Source organism: Urocitellus parryii, chromosome Y (assembly GCF_045843805.1).
Source record: "Urocitellus parryii isolate mUroPar1 chromosome Y, mUroPar1.hap1, whole genome shotgun sequence".
Lineage (NCBI taxonomy): Eukaryota > Metazoa > Chordata > Mammalia > Rodentia > Sciuridae > Urocitellus > Urocitellus parryii.
The window spans coordinates 12,047,444-12,054,481 of record NC_135548.1 but is presented as its reverse complement, the minus strand read 5'-3'; the positions used below and the strand labels follow the sequence as shown (position 1 = coordinate 12,054,481).

At 42.7% G+C, this 7,038-nt stretch overlaps 1 pseudogene; it reads right to left on the bottom strand.

The window, feature by feature from the left end:
• Positions 1–827: 827 nt before the first annotated feature.
• On the bottom strand, positions 828–3,045 carry LOC144251170 (mannosyl-oligosaccharide 1,2-alpha-mannosidase IB pseudogene; annotated as a pseudogene).
• Between the last annotated feature and the right edge of the window lie 3,993 nt (positions 3,046–7,038).

The following is a 7,038-nucleotide window of genomic DNA, read 5'->3' as shown; positions in this document are numbered from 1 at the left end:
AAGAATAACATCTTACCAACAAAACCAAGGATTTCTCTAAGAACATGTGGTAAAGAAACAAACTGGCACTTCCCTCTCTTTTGGTCATGCCATCAACACTAGACTGAATTACATGCACAAAATCCTAAACCCAGGCTCTTAAGTAGAGCCTGATAAATAGCAATTTCAATGGTATCAGATAGAGAAAAATACTTGAAGAGTATTCTTTGTGAGATCATACCCCAGGAAAAATAAAGTGTAACCAAGAAATTTCATTGCGATTGAAATGATTGCTAGTCTGTTCATCCAATGGGGAACTTCAAAATTCAGACAGGGATAGGTACTTCTGTTTCATTTTTGAGTCTTCTTGCTACTGAAGTAGTTACACTGTTCTTTTGTTTTTGTTTATCTTATTTTATTCTATCATTTAAATGGAGAAATAGTAATAACCAATGTGTAGTATCTAATTTAAAAGCTGCTCCACTGTGAGAGGAAAAAATATATAATTGGTTCCAAAAGTCATATCTAATTCCTGCAAGGTGCTCTATGTTCTTGGATTGCTCTAGCAATACAGCAGTAACAGACAGTGCTTCTTGTGTGACCACCTCATTAAGAATCAAAGCACATCTGTTCTCTGTCCTACAGGTACCAGAACATATTTTGGTCAGGTATAAAATGGAATAATTTCAAATCTGATATATCTACAAGTTGAAAAACCTTACAGGGAGGTTTCACCCTGTCATGTTGACTTAGAGGTCTGGATTTTCAAAAGCCACTTCTCCAGACTAGTTTCTGTAGTGGTTCATGTAAACAAAACATAAGTAAGTCTATTCCTTCTGTAGCTGCTTTCATGGAACAGCAGGATTACTTGAAAGTGTGATGTTAACTAAATATAACACAGGCAGAGAGTGAGCTTCTCTGTTAACCACCCAGAGATCTAAAGGTAAAAGGTCATCACTGGAAAAGAGCAGATACAAATATTTTAATGTTTCATAAAGAAAGAAGTTCTGCTATATATCATCTTTTGTAGGAGTAGAGGAATATATATTTTTGACTCCAGAAAACTCCACCACTGATCTGGCAGTACTTTTCAATAGCCAGTGCTGCTTCCCAGCTCCACTGACTCTATCTTGAATCATGAGTAAATATCCCTAGGTACCAACAGGTTTAAATTACTTCTGGCTGGAGGATATAATACTTTTCAGCCTGCTGGACAGCCACAGCCTCACTGCACCATCAAACTTGAATGCAAACATTCCCCCATCAAAGCAAGCCAAATGTCCCATCTTCTTTTCCAAGTGTCCATTCTTGCATAATTCAATAAAGATAAGACCACCCTGGGACTTCTTAATAAGGTGTTTCTCTATAGCCTCAATAGCATCATCATACATCTTTCTTGCCTCATGATCCGTTTTATCTGATATCAACCATCTATATTCATAGATACTGTCCTCCGTACCACCAACTAATGTATAATACTTACCCCAGTGCCCTGTTTTTGGGTTCAAATAATTTGGATAAATGCCATTTGGATGATCCATTTGCTGAAGTACTTTCTGAATATGCATGACCTTTTTTATAGTAAATCAGGTCCCCTGTCAAGTAGCTGAGGTGGACAAATCCCATATGTAATGTACCAAACTCAGCCAGAATGCTGCTACCTGCAAATGCCCACCCCCAGTTTCTCCCTACTCCAGTTTTCAGATTCACCCTTCCCCAGGGAATCCCAGTAGGTGTGTTAAAAGAAGTTGGGAATTTCTCAGCCAACTCTACCGCTTTAATCTTGAATATCTCTTCTCCTGAAAGGTAATATGCTGCAAGCAGGTGTCCAATGAATCAAGTGTTAACTTCAAACAGACACCTCTGAATTCACACTGAAATCAAGGTTGTCTTTGATCCATCTTTGTCCAACAAGAAATTCATCATGAAGTCCCATGATATAAAGGGTATCCAAAGCATCTACTATGGTAGCACTCAACTGTGAACTTCCAAATATGTTAGTATAGTGTCCTTTCCTTGCAGTAGGTCTGAGTTCATTATGACCCCATTCATATGTCTTATAATTATCCCAGGCATGTTTCACCATCTCTTTAATTTTTGCCCTTTTTCTTATGTCACTGTCTACTAGTCCTCCACCACTTATTCCTACAAGATTTAGAATAGGGACTAGTGGCAGAGGTTTGCTCTCTCTTTTAATATTTATTTTTTAGTTGTAGTTGAACACAATAACTTTATTTCACTTATTTATTTTTATGTGGTGCTGAGGATTGAACCCAGTGCCTACATGACAGGCGAGAGCACAACCATTTGAGTCACATCCCCAACCCCTGTATTTCCTCTTTTGACTTCTTTAATTTTTCTTTTGCTTCTTGCAGGGCCTTCTCATAATCTGGTTGCATCTTATTTCTCAGATGGTGGTCTTCTTTTCCTCTGTGTCTATGTTCATCAGGTCCATGGATCAGGAAGACTCCAGGAGTTTTAGCCCCTTTGCAGGCATCTATATGAAGAATTAATACATCTTCTAAACCCAGATCAAAGTGTTTGTATTTTGAAGAGTCTGGAAGGAAGAAATTGCCCAGAACATATGGTGTTGAAGGCACTAAGAATAAGGAGAAGGATAAACTTCTTAGAAAGTCTCAAGGTAGCTTGTGATGTGGGAAGGAGGGTGGCCTCAGGTTCAGAGGTGGAATCCAGCATCCCAACAGGGGCAGCAGGGCTGGGGGTAGTCATCCTTTAGGCTCTTGGACAAAACATTTTATAAAGTTCTCATCTTATAACAAATGTACTAGACATTGAACTGTTTTCAAAATCTTGACAAATAGGATAAACTCATTTTTTTCTCTCACAGGAGTGTTGTGTTTTTTAAAAAGTATCTCTTTCATGCTCGCCCAATTACATCTGGAAACCTGGGTGGCCTTCCAAATGATTGCTAGTTTTATGTCCTGTGATATCTTCCTGCAATTAGGCTTTATATACTTCATCAAGTTGTTAAAAGTCTTCTCTTCATTCCTGGGAGTAGATCCCACAAACCACACTGCAGAAAAACTGCAAGGTGGGTTCTTCCATTTCCGCACCCCAGTGAGATGATCAAATGTGGTCTCCCTCCCCCACCAGGAGGATGGCGAGGTCCAAGAAGTTGTAGAAGGTCCACTTAATCTCCTCGATGTCTCTATTCAACTGTCTCTTAACATTCGTGGTGGTGGGGGAAAGGGGGCAAGTGTCTCCTCAGAAGTTTCCCAAAAGGGTGGAAGGTCTCCCACCTCTCAGGAAGGCTGAGGCAGCTGCAGTGGGTGAAGCAAGGAGGTTGGAGCCGACAAGCACCCGCACCTCACCACCCACCTGGCAGACGCCTGGTGCCTATGCTGCACCCTCCACTGTCCACCCACAGGGCAATCACGCCTCAAATACCTGACTCCTGGGATCTGCAGCTGCACTGTTGGTTAGGGAGCAGAACTTCCTCTTCTGGAGGCCACTCAGCGCCCCGACGTGTGCGGGGGAGGGGAGGCCTGGCAACCGCCCCCACAAGGGTCCTCCTCCTCCTCCTCCTCCTCCTCATCCTTCTCCCAGCGGCCAGTTCAGTAGACCAGGCACCTGCACCCGAGCCTGGTCACCGCTGAAGGTGCCTTGCCCCACCACAGAGACCGACCCCCGCGCCTCCGCTGCTTGGGAGGAAGCCTGGCCCTGGCCCTTGTCCCAGAGCCTGGGACAGGCGCCTGCTCATTCTTCGCTGCGCCTTGGGGAGGCGGAGGTCTCAGGCCGAGGGAGCTGCCGCGCCTCAGCTTGCAGAGGTCGGCTCTGGCTTCTTCCAGCCCTGCCACTGGCCACCACTGGGGACCTCCTCTGCGCTGCCTCCTGTACCTCCCAGCGGTTTGCCCTGCCTGCGGCAGGGGAGGCGGTGCTCCCACGCATGCGGGGCTGCAGCCTGGGCCCAGTCCCCAGTCTCCACAGGCCCAGAGAGCAGAACCACCGCGGGACTGACACCCCTGGGGCGCAAGCTTTAGAGCAGTCGGGCAGAGGAGCGGGTGAGGGGACATGGACCAACTTGCTATCCACAGGTTTTTTTGTTTGTTTGTTTGTTTAACCAGAAGTCACAGGTACACTAAGATGGAATCAAGCTTGAAATTAAAAAGATGTAACTGCAGAGGTTTCACCTTTTTAAAAATTCATATTTAAAATAGTCCTAGGAATAGAAGAGTGTCTTGTTCACAGAGCCACCATCTTTCATCTTTCATATTTGTTGCATTATACAGTGACTGTCACATAATAACTCTCAATAAAAATAGCTACTTTAATGAAAGCTCTTCTTAACCACCAAGACAGAAGATCATCCCCCAAGGATGATGGGGAGAATCTGTGGGTTAAATAAACCTATTTCCTCAGTAAAGAATCCTGCTTCAACTATTTTATTATATCAACAGAAAATGGTCCATAACAAAGGTAGAAGATAATATGTTTTTGCATTATACAGTGCTTATCACTGTTGTTGAATGTGATTGTGAAGCCTGTGCCTGTTTTCTCTAAGTCCCAGCCCCTGATATAGTACCCAAAATACAAAAATAAAAAAAGTCAAGGCTGGAAATTATATTGGTAGTATATTAAGGGTATGGATTAAGAGAGAAAAGAGCAGAACTTGAATCAGAAGTTCATATGCAAAAGGATGCACTCCTACCCAGTACCCAGGTAACTCAGGGTAAGAAGCTATATGTGTTTTAAGTTTAAAAATATACATTTTTAACAAATTCCCAGTAATACTAACTTGAATTTTGCTTTTATTTTTTGTTATTGTTTTCCAATGAACTGACCAATTTTAAATACCCAATGGATCAGGGCTTCTGTGGTATTATTGTTCTAAATGCAGGCTTAAAGTTTCAAGTTTATGCCACCAAAGTGCATACTGATTGACAGTTTATTGCCAAGAAGATAAGCAGTGGCCCTGTAGATGAGGGGGAGATTGAGAAGCCCTCAGAAGGCAGCTGCCAATATCCTGGGGCAGCTCATTGACCTAGAAAGCAGATGTTAGTACTCTCACCACAAAAAGAAAAGAAACAACTATATGAGATGATGAGTCAGTTAATTTGTGTAACATTTTAAATCATTTTGCTGTGTACATCAAATATATATATACTAACACATTACATAATGCCCTTTAAATATTCACAAAAAGTAAAGGCAAAAGACAGAGAAAGAAAAAATAAATAAGAGAGGCAGGGTACTGGGTTGAAGTCCAGATGCAATGAAAAACATGTTGTGTGACCTTGGACAGTCTCCCCTCTCAGGCCTTGGTCACCTGAAGAGCAAAATGCATTGAGTTAGATAAGGTCTTAATTCCCCCGGTTTGCTGAAGCTATGCCCTAGGTATTGTTGTAAAATGTCCCAGATCCTCCATCCCATCAGCCCCTGTATCATGAATGGTACTCAAGGCTGACTGGGTTGTTTTACAGACAGAAGCCATATGATCCCATAATCACGGAACAGCTCTGCTTTTCTGAGCTTGTCGGTGTTGATACCATCATCGGTCAGTCTGGCTCGAAGTCAGTCAGCAGACCCACAAAGAAGGAAGATGCACATCTGCATGTTCTTTCTGAAAAAAAAAATCCCCAAGGTCAATTATCCAAGGCTGCCAAATAAAATGTTCCAAGTGATCCTGCATTTGTTTGTGTTTGCACAGAACAAAATACTCCCAGACTCTCCGTGGGGATTTCATATTTTTCCTACAGGAATGGGCTCACAGGGAACTCCAACTTATTTGTAATGTTTTCATATTGTCAAAATTTTTAACCACTTTTGTAGTCAGCAAACAAAATGTGCTAATTTTCAAAAAGAGTCAGGAAAAAGAGCAACAAAATTGGGGGCTGTTTTATTCACCCTATGTCCTCCATTCCCTCCTCATCTCATCATTTCCCATCTTATTCAGCACCTCAGCTACTGCTCAGCTCAACATGAAGATTTCAATAGAAACATAGAAGAGGGGAAGCTTGGGGAAAGAATTGCGAACTCATATATCATGTAGATGAGGTTTGAACCCAGATCTCTCAGATCCAAGTAAGGGCCACCAGTTAGCTAATAATAGAGGGATTCTCCCAGGGTGCTTCCTGTTGCCTGTTAAATGAAGCACCCTTAGACCTTTCTTTAACTGTCTTTAAAATGCAATAGGGAACTAGGTGTGGGATGTACACCTGTAATCTGACTTGGGAGGCTTGGGATCCTCAGGCAGAAGGATCAAAACCCAGTCTCAGCAACTTTCAAAACCAAGACCCTGAACAACTCAGCAAGATTCTGTTTCTAAAAAAAAAAAAAAATTAAAGGCTGAGTATGTGGCTCTGTGGTAAAGCACTCCTGGCTTAAATCCCTAGTACCCCAGAAATAAATGAATAAAATGCACTAGGGAGGTACTTAGGTTGCCATTACCTAAGGTGTTTGTGAAATGCAAATTTCAGGACCCTCAGATTCCTCAAAATCTGTCTCTGAGGCAGAGTCCAGTAACCCACATTTCACCCTGCTCCAGGGTGATCTTCTGAACAACTAGTTTAGAAATTATCACCATCCAACTTGAGGAGGCTTCTCCTAATTTTGGCCTCACACTGGGCTTCAAATTATTAGATTAGGCTAATGGATGTGAAAAAGTACTTGGTCTGGGGGAAGCCTGCTTAGCCATGGCCACACAATTCAGCCCAGTGCAACCCAGGAATACCCAGGATCACACCCCTAACTAACCTCCACCACCTTGTCCCTAAAGTCAGTATTGATCTCCAACACAGGGATTGGTGGATTCTTTCCACCTTAGCCAATTACTGTGAAATTTAATTTGTGCTACATGGCCTGTGCAAGGGGAACACATGATAAATTTAATACATTAATTTTGAGTTTCACAGAACCCAAAGCCTGGAGCCTACAGGACTATTAGTCTTGTTGAGTAAAGAAATGACAGAACATCTTTCAGAGAGACAGGTGGTCCCTGATGTGCTGAGGTCCCCACTAATCCCTCTTCCTCCCCAAATGCTGTGGGGTCAGGGGCTTTGTCCATGGAGGTGAGGGTTGGGCATCATTCCCAGGATTGTT